The sequence below is a fragment of the Stegodyphus dumicola genome, chromosome 3, assembly GCF_044657685.1.
Source record: "Stegodyphus dumicola isolate Sdum_Otavi_A_Nest chromosome 3, ASM4465768v1".
In the NCBI taxonomy this organism is placed as follows: Eukaryota; Metazoa; Arthropoda; class Arachnida; order Araneae; family Eresidae; genus Stegodyphus; species Stegodyphus dumicola.
Window position 1 is genome coordinate 125,134,705 of NC_140770.1, and position 15,261 is coordinate 125,149,965.

General features: G+C 31.9%; 1 protein-coding gene across 5 annotated transcripts in view; it reads left to right on the forward strand.

Moving 5' to 3' along the window:
- LOC118199224 (zinc finger homeobox protein 3-like) overlaps positions 1 to 15,261 on the forward strand; it is a 448,036-nt gene that overhangs the window by 184,265 nt on the left and 248,510 nt on the right. The window contains exon 1 of one of the 5 annotated variants that reach the window (XM_085813280.1): positions 3,549 to 3,792. The exons of the other annotated variants lie outside the window; for them this stretch is intronic. The gene's annotated coding sequence lies outside the window, so the exon portion shown is untranslated. Of the gene's footprint in view, positions 1 to 3,548; positions 3,793 to 15,261 lie in introns of those variants that run through there. 5 annotated transcript variants of the gene reach the window in all.

A 15,261-nucleotide genomic window follows, 5' to 3' on the forward strand; every position in this document is an offset into this window, starting at 1 on the left:
GTAGGTAACCACCTATTTGAAGCCCGGAACCAAGTTGATGAATGAATATGCATACAAGAATTAGAATCTCTCTGTTACTACAGTGGGCTAAATAACTACAGCTGACCACTAGTAGTTTAAACTGGCTGCGAATTCTGGCGAACGGACTCATTGCATGGACGTTTTCATAGTTTTTCCTATATAAAATGTGAATAAAATGCATAGGAATACAGATTATAAAGTTGCTCATATAACCCCCGAAAGGACTTAGTAAGCTAGGTAACAAAATTAGGATTCTGAGAGCACATGACCAATAAGCTAAATAACGAAATTAGCCTCCGAGGGCACATGACGAGCTAGAGGCAAACTGCAAAATCAGTCAAGAAAGTGAGGTAAAAGTGTGTGGAAACCATTGTCTTCTGTACTGCATGTATGCCAATCGGATGGAAAGAGAGACAAAAGTCACGCCGCGCAAGAAAACAAGTAAACGTCGGCAGTCAAAGCTAGGTTGGAGTTGTGGTCTCTTCAGCATGTGAGTAGCAATTTTCAACACCACCGCTAGGTCGAGTTCTAAGAAGTTAGTAATGTGTTCACCATTTCGAGTCATCATTAACTCTCATAGACTACCTGGCAATGAACTACGAAAACCTGAAAGCAATAAAAAAATCATTCAGCACAGTCAGAGTCTTGACAGGGTCTCTGTAATAATCACAGGTCACAAATACCCATCTTCCGAAATAACTTTATAAATTCCGCTACAAATTTTAATATTCTACAGAGATTTTTGGCTAGGTCTAGCAACAATAGAATGCTCCACCAATTGCGTACAAATGCCGATAGTCATATAACAGGCGGTATAGTCACTAACTCACTTGGTGGTCAATAAGTGATAAGCTTTGTTCCCTTGTAAAGCCCTTCACGAAAGTAACCTTTACATAAATAGTTCTTGTGTACTTTGCCATAATCAGATTGATGAAACACCCTTTTTATATAATATAAAGAAATAAATGAAAGATTTTTCAGCTTGTTAGCAGCAGTTTCCCCCCCCTTCTCCTTATTTGCATCAAAGAGAAACTGCTGACTGAAAACAATAACACTTCTTCGAAGTATTTAAAATAAATAAAAGTGTAGATGTGTGTTTATCGCTTAGGTAATTCAGTAAATAAATTTGTGCCCTTAAATTAAGTGATCTGATTTTGACTTGCATTTGCGTACTAACATATATATTTACTTTCTGAATTTATTATGTTATTTGTTGCTTTTTAACTTCCATACTTTGTTGACTGAAATGCTAAAAATAGCTCTTGAAGTTGTAGTTTTCCTTAGTTTAGTAAATATTTCATTTATTTATTTTTTATTGAAAAGATCCTAAAATCCCAAAGGTCTTGGCAAAACGGCTTTTTTTTGGGGGGGAGGGGCAAAAATTTTGTTTTAAGAGAAATAGCAGTAATAATCGTTGGAAATTAAGACAAATATGCTTATTTTGAAAGTATAATATACTAGAACATTAACGGTATTTATCCAGTATTATGATGTTTAGGTGAGCCCAAAAATTTTAGAACATCAAAAAGAAATAATTTCTTTAAGTTTAATAAAAAAATAACCTTAATAGGATGAAGTTTTAAATTTTATGAGTTCTGTCAAGGCTGTGGAAGCCTTCGCTTTAGGATAGAGCAGTTTGCTTTTTAAGACAATCTGTAACGGCGCTAATATGATTTTATCAGTGAGGGTAGAAGACTGATATTTTTGGTGTGCTAAATAAGAATCTTGGTATTATCTGTTTATATGCTCAGTTAGTAGTTAATGAAACACCATTAAATTCTTTTGTTTAAACAATTACGTTTTGCTTTCAAAACATCTGTGGCGAAACTTGTTTTCAGTGTTCTTGGGCATATACCTCAATATTAAGCCAAAAATCGTGATTGAACGGGGAATCTGAAAGGAAGTTGTGGACTCTATGCTCAGTCAATACATGGGATAATTTAATAACTTAGATGATAATTCAGAGTGGATTAAGCGTACTTTAATTCAAAATAATAAAAGAAGACGTTAGGGTTACAACATCAAAGCCAACTCTTTTTTTTATTTGCGTTTTTTCTTGTTGCCAGTTTAGAGAAACTAAACTTCGCGTCATCAAAGATAATATTATGCATAGAGGGAACAGCTACGAGGTTAATTAATATCATTAAAGATTTTGTATTTATTACATATATATATATATAATATATTTTTAAGCTTGAACTTATGGTCTGAGCGGCATGTAGAAGTGTATTATGTTCGTAAAGTTCAGTTGCCAATATTAAAATATTTAACTTACAGTATTTAAATAAAATAAGATAAATTCTTTATGTGAGTTAATTGATGGTGAGTATCGTCATAGAGCATTTGTGGTATCTTATCTTAAATGAAAATGCTTCTTTAAATACTACATGTTGCTTCAATCACATACGCTCGATGACGGCTGTTTAGTTTGATGAGAAATGTAAAGAAGTTTTCTTTTCCTTTTATAGCTTTAAAATTATTAGTACGTCGAAGCAGTGGCGATAAAGTTCTATACATAAATTTCGTCAAAGCGATAAAATTTAACTTTAAATACAAATACATGAACATTTCAGAAACATTTCCTAAAAAGTAATTTATAGAACATACATATATGATGCGGTTTTGATTTATAGCCTTGCATATGAAGGTTTTATCTTAAATATATACTTCAGTGTTTAGTATTTACTTCACTGTCAGAGTGGTTTTTCAAATTTCATCGATTTGGTGAATTCCTGAAACTATAAAAATAACTATCATTTTAGATCTATCATCATAACTATCATTTGTGGAATTCCTACTATCCTCAGCACGTGTTCAAAAAACGTTGAAAAGATATCAATATTACGTGCACTTTATGTGAAAAAAAATGAGTTTCTTTATTTCATTATAATTTTGCTTATAAAAACAGATCTGCTTCATATTATTTTAGGTAACGAAAACAAAGTAAAAAAAAAAATTTACGCTTATATTATTTAATTTTGTAGTTCATATGGTTGGTTATTCACATTAGAATAGGTTTTCGAATTTTGATTTTCATATACAGAATCCCTAGAAGAGTTGCATGAAATCTCGAACAGAGCTTGAAGACTACTGGTCTGCTGTTTTCTGGTTATTCACTGAAATATATAAAAAGAAGGTTTCGCAAGTCCACACGTTATTAAATAAATAATTTATTCATTCGTTATAAATGTTCGAATTTTTTTGAGGGAATCCCTCAGAACGAATATAGGGCATATTTAATTTTGAGCATGCCCGCCTCCGCGTTATAACGAGAAAGCACTGCGTAAGGAGCGCCGATTCGAACTCGTTTAGCTAAACATCTGACACCTTCGCCTCTTCAATCCCAATGACGAGGCGCCATCTATCGAGAACAGCCGTCACTCATCCCGAGCTTGAAGATAGGCGGAGCGAGTAACACTGGATGATTGACAAGCGATTGCGGCTCCCCCTGTCGGTCAAAATATTCCGCTCTCCTTTCCCCCCTCTTCGGGTTACCCATTCACGGCTCTATTCCGTCCCGAGGAAAACAACATTCCGTCCGCGTGCTAGTCGCTCACTACGGACATCTGAAGAGCGACGGATAATATTTCCTATTCTTTTTTTCTTCCGCTTGCTGCCACCCGGCCCTTTTGAAATGTGCAAGTGTTCGTCCCACTCCCCACGCCCGTTTTCCTTCCGTCTTGCAATTCCGTGAGTGATGTGGCGGGATGTTGCGGATGATTTTTCCTCGGATCTTACCTGCGGGATGCGGCTTTCTCCATGCCGGAGGAGGTGAGTTTTTCTCTTTTTGAGTTTGGAGGTTTCTGGGGGGCTTAACCGAGCAATGGGCGCTGTAGTCGCTCGGTTCTCCAATGTTTATATCTGGTAGGCCACGAGGCGTATAGGATTGCAGCCAGACTTTGTTTACAGTGGTAGTAAAAGAGGTTGTTTGGATCAGATAATACTAATCGTTGATCGTAAGATGTACTTGGGATAGCGAATTTTGAATGTTTTTGTGATATGAGTTTTTAATGAAAGTTACTTTCACTGTTTATCTATCGTTATTTTTATTCGGTAATGTTTATGTAAAGATTATGAAAAGGAATTAGTTTTCGGATTTTAAGTAGTGACTAATTTAGTTCAGTCAAATAATTCGCTTATCTTTATTGTTCATTTATTTATTATTATTTTGTTATAAACTGACGTTTTAAAACATTTTGTTTTCTTTTTAGGTTTTTTCACTCAGAAACCACAAACATTAAAAATAGCGTGCACTGAAAATAAATCCCTTACTGAATAAGTATTAATGAATTATTTTATATAAAATAAATATTCTGTATAGGAAATTTATTCATAAAGAAAACAAACATTAAAAATATGTAGATTCAAAGTAATTTACTCCCCTTTTATTTAGGTGCTGGAATTATGAACGTGCAGGGTAAATGAATCCACCAGTAACAAGTGTATGTGTTTCCCAACTAAGAAAAGGCTAAAAAACTTATGTGTAATTGTATGATTATAGCCAGCTGGATATGCAAGTACCCGACTGGCAACGTACTTAAAGTATATGAAACCTCTACCCCCCTTTTCTCTGTTAATAGTTGCATTTCTCCTTTAAATGTGAGTAAAACTGATAAAAAAATACTAAAATCATATCCAGATGGAATGACAACATTTTTCCTTTGTTATCAAATTTTGTTTACAAAAGTTGTTTATGTTTGTGATATCGTAATTTTAATTTCAGACAAGATTTTTGAATGAATTTGTATTGTTTTCAAAATACTTACGCAGAAATTGTTAGAATTGAGTTAATGATTTTATTTTCTCATATACTTTTTTCGTTTGTGTAATTGCTAGATTTTCGTAGTAGTTTTAATTCTGCTTCTACTTTTATTATAACTTTTTTAAAACGGTGTTTTGATTACAAAATCTTGCTTTTCGAAACTCCTTTGTGGAAATAGGTTTGGAGTATATTTTGCTTTGCTTGTAATAAATATGTATTTAACAAAAAAATACATATTTATTACAAGATCTTTAGAACACGGCTACATTCATTTATTGTGAAGTCATTAAATTCTTCGCGGTATAGGAGTGAAAATCCTTAAAATTTCTCTGACAGTCATTTGGGCTAGCAATTTGATGATCGAGTATTTGCATTAACATTTGGGGAGGGGAGTATAGACCAGAAAGGTAGCAACGATCCAAATTCTAGCATATTATACTAAATAAAAATAACATTATACACTTTTCAGTCGAAATTTACGTTTATAAATCAATCAAAGTCCAGTAATCTTTTCAACACCGTTATTGTAGATCAAGAGTACTATGTAATTAGATCCTGTTTTTGTGTTTTATACTGTACATGCATGCATTTTTTTCATTAGGTAGTATTTAAAAGGATTAATCGTCATCGAAATCGTTCTTCAGCAAAAGGAAAACCTGACGTAACTTCCTGGAACGACATTTTTTCACCTTTCAAAACAGCATAGTTTGAAGTTCTTCTTTGGATTTTTGAGGATATTCTAATGGAAAGCAGCACAGAAATTGTATAAATACAAAAATAATGTAGCATTTATGATAGAAATTTTAAAAAGGGAAATAAATAAACAAGAATTAATCCTCAATTTTTGGATTAATTCATTAGTCGCAAGAAAATCGTACGATATCGATCACGATATGCGGGTCAACGATATGCATTTGTTCAGCTAGGCAAGGTAAATTATGTTTTTAACTAGATCAGGTAAAACCTTTAAAGTCCGAATGCGGTTTTATCTCACGGAAACATCACTTTAATAAATTTCTTGAAGTATTCTAAGTCTTGAAACTTGTAAATCCAGATTATTCCATAATAAATATGTTAATTTTAACCAAGTATTAGTTTAGTATTGTAACCAAGTACTAGTTTTTATTAAAGTTTCACTTTATCTGTGTTATTAAAAAAAGATAAGCGGTTGGAAGATCACGAATAAGACCGCTGAATGCTGGAAGTTCGAGCCAAAGCGAATGAAAAGTCTGCATTGTAGGTTTTCGTGGTTTACCCCATGCATAACATAAATACGAGCCAGTTTTCCTTAGAAAATCCTCCACGAAGAATTTTAAGTAGACAGTCCTCGTGTAGTATGCCATATTCAAATAACCTAACCTAACCTGAAAGATCACGAAACTTGCTTAATATTGCCATGTGGTGATACAGTCGTATCGCTGACGTGATGTCAAGAATATTAAATTTACGCTCTTTACTTAATTTGTTGAATATAAACATATAACATTGCATATATGTAAATCTTAAGTGTGAGATACTTAACATCCATGTTTTTATGAAACAAAACAAGACTGACGATTAGTAATATTGCGAGAGAAATAGATAAAATGGTACGGACATTTTTAGAGTTGGGATCGAGGAAATTTGTCTTCGCTTCGGAAACTTCGATTTGTCGGGAATAAGTTTACACGTGTTGAGAGGTTTTTTAATATTGATCAGTTAAACTTTTGTTTGGCACCGTTCTTTGTTTCCATTTACTTTTCCCCCTTCCGTAGGCTTTTTTTCAGTAATGCTGATCGCGAAACGTTCAGCAATGTTATCTTCTGATTAATTACTTTTATTGTAGAGTCATTAGCGTATTTTGAAGCAGGAGACATGAAAAATGAGCAATGCCCTCGCCGGAACTCGAACCTGGACCTCTCGATTGCGCGTCGAGTTTGCTAACCATTACACCATGAAAACATGCAGAACGGAGAGAAAGAGAAAGTACCTTATACTATCATTTCTGCATATCTACATACACAAGCTTAAAAGTTGTACGCGCAAGATTATTCCAATAGAGGAAGATACATCAAAATCAGTTATGCCTTATTTTTGGTGTTGATGATTTATTACTATTATGCTTGTTTAACTTTTATTGTTAGTAATCTCTCATCGTTAACTCTTTTTTATTATTCTCTCAAGATTCATATGTTCCGATGGAGTAAAAAATGTATTAAAGTCAGTTTAACAGTCACTCTTATTGTTTACTATTTTTTATTTGAAAAATGATTACTTTTAATTAAATTGATGACATGTTCTGTTGTTGGAGGAATTAAAGAAACACTAATCATCGTAATATTCATAAATTTGCAGGACTTGATTTGAAGTTTTAAATATAGAACCCCCCTTCTTCAGCAGCCGAAGTGCAAATGACACTTCTGCAAAAAGAAGGTTTTACATTTTATTCTAGTTTGCGTCATATATTAATAAAATGAACTTTTGAAGAGTTCTAATTGGAAGAGTACTTCATTCAGTAAATCACATTGTATCTTCTTAAAAAGTATAGCTGTATTTTCTTAAATTTGTTTCCTATTTAATGCAGATTTGAATTCTACTCTAATTAAAAGCCTTTAACATTAAAGTTCTTTTCCTCTTTATTATTCTTCTGAATATTGTTTATACGAAGGACTAGAGATTTGAAAGATAAGAGAAAATTTGTGATTCCTCGCACTTCCTTTAATACAAATGTACTTTCATTGGCTATTATGTTAAGATAGATTTTTAATGAAATAATAAATATTTAGAATTTAACTCATATACTTTCAGAAACATATCGTGATATGCGATTCTATCTTGTTATATAATTATTTCTAGGGTGTGCAGAAATTCTATATCTTGTTTTCTTCTCTAAATCACGAATTATAAAATAGTTATTAAATTCATAGTGTGAAACTAGTTTTATTATTATTCTTTCGTTCAGTGTTATCAGTGCATTTTTTTTTACCTTACTTATTCGTATTTCTAGTCTTTAGAATTTAAATAGTTGTCAGTTTCACTTCCAGTGGGTGGTTTTTTTTTTTTTTTTTTTTTTTTTTTTTTTTTTTTTTTTTTTTGTTAAACAGTAATTTTGCTTCATGCCATTTTCAGAATAGTGCAAATTTTGGAAATTTTTTTTCAGCAATTATTTAGCAAAAAATAAATAAAAAGTAAATAAAAAAATCGTTTGCAACGTCTTCTAATGGAATGAACTTTTAAATATTTCCCTCAGCTGTTGAATGACATTCAAATGTCTTTCCCAGTAGCTCTTTAGATAACGGTAGCATAAATATTTTCTTTATTTTTCCCAACAGTTCAATATTTTATTCAATGAGAACTGTTTTTAAAGAATAAACGTTTTATGCTTCTTCGTTGAAAGCTCCAGCACAATATGGTATAAAATTTCTTCTTTAGTAAGAGGAATGCATTATTTGGCAAATTTAAAATTATGGATTCGAATTAAAGCCGTGTATTTTTGTTTATCCATTAAAAAATTTCAGTTACGATAATAATAATATTAAAAAAAGCCAGTATTATAAGGTTTTTATTTGATTATTTAGGGTTATTGTGTACTTAACATTGCATTGAATTACTTTTATTCATGCCGATAGAGGGCGCTTCTGTGGGAAAATATAGCGTTTGTTACTGACCTACTCTAACGAGAAGCTATGGATAATACTTGCTTATTAGTCCGTTAGTAGCGAAAATAACGTCGTTCATTAGTTATAAGGCGGAAAGTTAAGGCTTTGTTTTTAAAATATGCGTCTAATATGCTGCAAAAGAAGAAATTTATATGTATTATCAGTTCGTTTCTTTGTAAATGCTTAATAATAATTTGTTAATAGCTTGTTCTTGAAACTCAAGGTACCCAAAATAAAAATTTGGGAAATTAAATTATTTATTATTATTCCCCCCCCCGAATAGTAAGTCGAATAGGTATTACTGTAATGCAAATTATTCCTTTTAAATTTTTAATGAGGTTTTATTTTAAAGAAAACATAGTTAAAAAATAAAATATTTTAATTAAAATAAACACGTAAGAAACACTCTTTTTCCAACAAAATCAAACAGTGAACTAATTTTCTAAGCTCATTTCTGTTTCCGATGATAAATATATATATATATATATATCTAAATTTAGTCGCTTTATTTTATGTTTCCTTCTGTATGAATTAAAAGAAAAAAAAAATGTTTTTTATTGGGAGAAACGAGGCGCATAACCTTTCTGCATTCAACGAAAGCGAAGCTAAACTAATTTGTCTGTTTCACAGAAAATAATATACCTTCCAAGTAAAGATCGTAAATTGATAGGAAATAAAAATGAAAATTAATTTTTATAGTGCATCTGAAGTGATGAAATAAATGAAGAACTTGGAAGTAAATCAAGAACAAGTTGAATTTTTAATTGCCTAGAAAAATTATCAAGCTATTTGAATATTAGAGTTGCATTGTAATGTAATGATTGTTAATAGGAATATTTTGGAAGAGGGGGATTTAGGAGTTATTAGGGTATCTTATTTTTTAACCAAAAATCGAAGCTATGTCAAGAGGAGACCAACATTGCAAAAAAATGAATGAATAATTTTAAAAGGAGATTAATCTAGAAAGTAATTGTCAGTTTTATCGAAAAAAATTTCTTCAGTTTCATATCTTTTCTTTTACGGGTGTCAGTTGTGTATCTTGAAATATACTTGGCACGCCTTTTAGCTTGATTCAGCCTTTTCACTAGAATCGTATCATTCATCTATAGTCAGATTTTTAAACTAATTGTGTCAACACTAAAAGTTTGTGCTAGTTTTATGTGAGGTAAATTAAAGTAGTTGCTTCAGAGCTCTTAATTTTTTATACTTGCTTAAAAATGTACTTCTTCCATTGCTTAAAAAATTTTTTATTTGGGGGGGGGACTGAATTGATTTAACAATACCATTATTATTACCTCTAAACAATCGATAACTGTCAAAATTCCCTGTTAAATTACATATATTCATACTTGAAAGATTTCGAAATTTACTTTTAAAAGAAATACATGTTTGATTATTCTTCCCATTATTGTACAGTAGCATTTCGAAGAAATAGTCGCGAAATTGTTAATTTTTTCCTCTTCCAGAAAAGATTTTTTTCCTTTAATTTGATTAATTATAATTAACAAAGATTAAACAAATTGATAGAACATGTAACTTCGAACTTTCAGAAATATTTTTCAAATAAATTAAATTTATATTACATAATGATGATTGTTAAATAAAATATAATAATTCTGCCCTGAAGTACATAATAACTAGTGTTAGAAACACTTCTTTTAAGTATAATACAGCTTCAGATGTTCATGATTATCAACTGAATATATAACAAATTAAATGCATTTTAAAATTAAACCAGTTAGATTATGAAAAAGAATAAATAGTTCTTAATAGTATAATTTCTTCTGTAGTAAATTGTAATATGAAAGAGAATTTTAAAGACACATCGAACGACACCATTCTGTAAGCTGGCTGTTTGCCAAGTCATATAATTAAATTTATTATCTCGTATATACTGAACATTTGCCGTGTCGCTTAGATGATAAATTTCATGGTAGCATAACGCAACGTAACTGCCCCCAAAAAGTGGAGAGATATCCCCAGCAGACGTTACTGATGTCAGTTTTAATAAAATCCGAGATCCGGATGTGCAATATCCGAAATGACATAAAAAAGGACCTAAAAAAGTCACCACCAACTTTTTTTTTAAATTTATTTATTTATTTATTTTTTGTGTGTGCTTTACGCATGCGCATTTGTTCCCCCCCCCCGCGCATGTGGAGAGTCCCGATTCTTAATTTGACTTCGGCACTAAATATAATATCTCGTTATTCAAGAAACAATCATTTTAGCATAAATTTGTAAGATCAATAATTTGGCTCCGTAGCTGCTATACATAGCCAAAATATGTGTAGTGAACCAAAGGTAAATTTTGTGGTGATAGCCGCAAATCTGAAGGTTTTCGGATATCGCAAACCAAAGGTGAAATTTTCTAATTAACGGATTTTGTAAAGAAATGTGGAGAAGCGGTAATAAATGAAGATGATATAAAAGAAGTTTTTCATTGTGATGACAATGCTCCTCAATCATCAATCAATTAACGGATGGCGAAATCTGTAGTATGGTTCTAGATCCAGAAAATACCGCTACCGATAGTGAAGAAAGTGGCAGAGAGGTTACTGAAATCGAAAAAGTTTTGATTGATAGGTCAGTCGGAATTCTAGACGCAGCAATTACAGGACTTCAACATTGAAATTTTCTAACTGAATAAATTATATCCGTCTATAGAATTAAAGAGAAAGTATTCACGCAAAAAACGAAGCAACTTCAACAATCTTGAAAGAAATGTTTAATAAAGTAAACAAATAAATATTAAGTTTTTTCCCCCTAAATTTTGATACCCTTTAGATCATAAATGCTTCAATGTCTCATAAACAACGATTTCATATTTTTAATTTTATTATTTCTACATGCCATCTTACTCGATTTAAACTGATGATCTAATATCCGGAAGAATCCCAAATCCGAAATCGCGGAAGTCCCGACGAGTCCAGATCTCGAACTTTGTGCTGTAGTAGGTAATAATATTATTTTATTAGTATTAATCAACTAATTTATACGTCTTCTTGTTGTTATTAATTATCACTGAGTCTTGTGAAATACCTTCTGTTGTTATGCTGTGATGAAAGTATCAAGCATTAGTTAAGTTTATCAGGTTTAGGCTTTTTTATGTTTGGAAAATGGTTAAACGACCTTGTCTGTGATAAGTGTAATTTCGATGTCTCCAAAACTGGGACTTTAAAACTATTTCTTGCAACCCCATTATTATTTGCATTTGTTGCGGATGACTTTACCGACATTTATTGGAGGATAACCCATTTATTTTAATTCAATAATAACGCGAGCGCACATTTCGCCACGCCGTGCAGCTGATGGCATACAGCTGCTAAGACTATTCTTCCTCTTATACTAGCAGAGAATCTGGATACGGATGCTAATAATTCCCAGCCTTCCTCGTCATCAAAATGCAAATTATAAAATTACCGCTGCCTGCTGCGGGCACCGCAGTACAATGTCGAAGCCTGGGATCGTCAGAATTTCAATTTGGAGATTTCAGATTCTGTCGTTCCTTTCCCTTGGAGGGCTTCGCAAATCAAATCCTAGTAACGCGCAGTTAAATCGAATAATGAGTTTGCTGTTTTTCTTTTTTTTATTATTATTGTTGTTGTTGTTATTATTACTATTTCCTTTTTCTTTTTTATTTCCCTAACATGTCTTGTAGCAAGGTAACATAGAGTCGTAATCATGTCAATTAAAGTTGATTATACCTGTTCTGGTAGTCATCAACAGAACCGGAATATGAGAAGATTTATAGTTCAACAATTCTAACGCGTTTTCGCGATTTAATGATGGTGGTAGTGTTCTTTGTTATGGATACCTGCTTCGATTTAGGTATTGCAGACTCTCGGGAATATTTGGAAGCAAATATATATATTGGCGTGCGTTCAGGATCTTAAGTCTTTAGGCTTTGCCAACCTGTTTACTTTTCATTACCATTTTCGTGGAAGAAGTTTGTTGTGTCTATATTTTATGTTTAAATTATGTTAACAAAATTATCTTATAATCCACTTGTCTTTTTCGGATCCCTGGTAGAGGGGGGGGGTCTAAAAATTCTTCTAAAGGTTCCCCAAGTCAAAATCAAAATTCGAAAGAATTTTTGAATAAATTTTACGTGCGACTACCTACGGAACTAACCATTTAAAGTAATTAACATTTTTATTTTTTCTTTTATTTTTTACTTAAAATAACCCAGTCAATAAGTCTTTTTTGGGGTGTCGGGGGAGTTAAAATTGTTGTGAAGTAATTATTTTCCTTTGATTTTCCACAAGCATTGATTATTTTCGATGTTTTTAACATTATTTTCTGAAGATTTTAAGTGTTCCACACAAAAAATAGTAATAATAATAATAAACAAAATTCAAAATAATAATAATCCGAAAGGTTTCAGATTTTAAATTACGTTTAAAGGGGCGTTTCTGTAACGTTTTGTGTGTTAACTTTATTTATTAAATATCATGTTCTTCGCACTTAAACTATAAAACTCATTTCAAGAGCAATTCCAAAACAATTTTCAAATGAGCATATCTTTAGAATTTCCATTACATACTCTCTAGCGCTGGAGATAAAAATGTTTTTTTCTGTACATCGTTGCCATTGCTCGCTTTGAAATCCTTGAGTTTGTTAATAAAAAATTCGTTAAAGTTTTACAAAATATGAAATCTATAATAAAACAAATTTCAAATTTGGGCTTCCAGATGCTGATATTCACAGGAGGATTACGTTATTCAAAACTGGATGGCTTTAGGTACTGTTGTTTTATCACAATGCGAGAAACATACATACATTTATGCAGATTTTTCATTATTTAATTTCTTTAAATATAACACAGGGCGATAATACTTTGTGGCAATAGTTTGAAAAGTGATTCGCCGTTTGTAGTGAATGGACGCAAAATCGTAAAACGAAAACAATAGGTCTTTCAGGGACAAAGTCCCTTTTGGACTAAAAAGAAGTTTTAGGGGTTCTGCTAACGAAAATTATTGTTTCAGAGGTTTCACAAAAGTAAGTGATAGTTTTAGGAGTTCTCCAAATCAACAAAGTCTGAAGATTACTATTATTAATCAAACTAAAGTGTATGTAACTACTAGATTGTCACATCCTGGGGGGGGGGAGGATTTCCATGCATAAATATGTCCTGAATTCTAATCACCATTTAAGTACCGGTTTTATCTGCCTGCGTTAATAAATAAATTTAAATAAGAATTAAATCTCTGAAGCAATTATTTTATGCAAGATTTTTTTTAATAATATATATAGATATGCTATGGTAAGTTGCTTGAAGCTTTATAATGGCCATGTAAGCGCACGTTGCGGTTATAAATACGGATTTACATTGTAAATGTTGTCAACCGTAAAAACTAAATTACCTTTTTCTCAGTTTTATCGTGGTAGAATATCTTAATCCATTAAGCTCTTTGCTTATTAAAACAAATTCTCAAAATAATTTAACATTCTGTTTTATTTAAATCATTAAATCAAACAGGTGGATTAATGCCAATCTTAAGCAAGAATATTATTCTCAAATTTATTGCGTTTAAATTTCTCATTGCTTTCTCTAATCAAAAAATAAAATTTTAAGACAGTCTTGTACTATATTGATAAGCAATCTGTATGTAAAATAAACTAATTAACGTTGATAAGAAATCTGCTCGTATAAAGTAGAGCAGATCTTGCTCAACTTTTCCACTTTCTAGAATTCCTAATAATTTCCAGGCCCCGGCTAAAGTATACAGTTTATACATCTCATGATATATTAGTGTATTTTCATTAAGTTGGTAATCGTTAACGTATTTTTATTAGGTAATGCATTTGTATGAATTTTTTTATTGAATCAAGTTATCAGCTTATTTTTGTTTTTGATTTTGCCTTATCACAACGAACTCACCAGTGACAGTTGGAAATTAAATCTGGGTCAAATTCTCCACTATGAAATAAATCTCCACTAAAATAGACGACTGGTCAATGACTTTGGCTTAGTGCTATAGAACACAGCTCGTAGACTTTTTGCTATAGTCTACGTTGAAAGATCTCTCATCAATCTCTTATTTTAATTAAATTATATTCTTTTACTTTATCGATTTATCCCCTCGCGGTCTTGCTATCGGTTTAGGTATCGTATTGCAGTGATGTATAGGCGTGTCGTTCCCCTAGTATTAATTTAAAAAAACAAGTAAAAAATATGCAGCGAAACAAACGCTTCCATCGCTTGCGTTGTTTGGGAAATGCATGCAAGACACGAAGTTGCATAATTTTCGCATAAATTCCCTACTTAATCTGCTTTTGCTTCGCCTTGTATCTCCGGTAAGGTTTATGATATCATTTTTGATATTTCTCTATTTATTTCGGAATTTTATTCGCTAACCGAGCATTTTAATCGGCCGACCAATACTTTACGAGCCAATAAACCTGGTAAGTATCATTAAAGTACTCCGTTCCGGCACTTTCCTCAGTAAAATGCACTCTGGATTGGCAAGAAACACCACCTTCGCCCACCCTCGGCCCCATCCAGCAATTAGAAAGGCAGTCGCTGTATTTTCAGGTTTGAAATTCTGAGGATATTGTTATGTTTGGTATCATGGTTGTCACGTCTGGACAACTTGGATTTCACGTTTTTCTGCTCGGACAACAGAAGACAGATAGATGTCACCGAAAAATCTTTCGTTTGAGATGTGAAGTGTTTGTATTATCATATTTGCTGAACAGCGAATGTCGCATTGCATTTCTTGTTTATTTATTTTTGTAAATTTTCAGTTGGTAGCCAGAAATGTAAATACTCAGCTTTTGCTCATTTTATAGACCTATAACTCTAATTAATATTTATTTTAGCTGTGAGTATTTGTC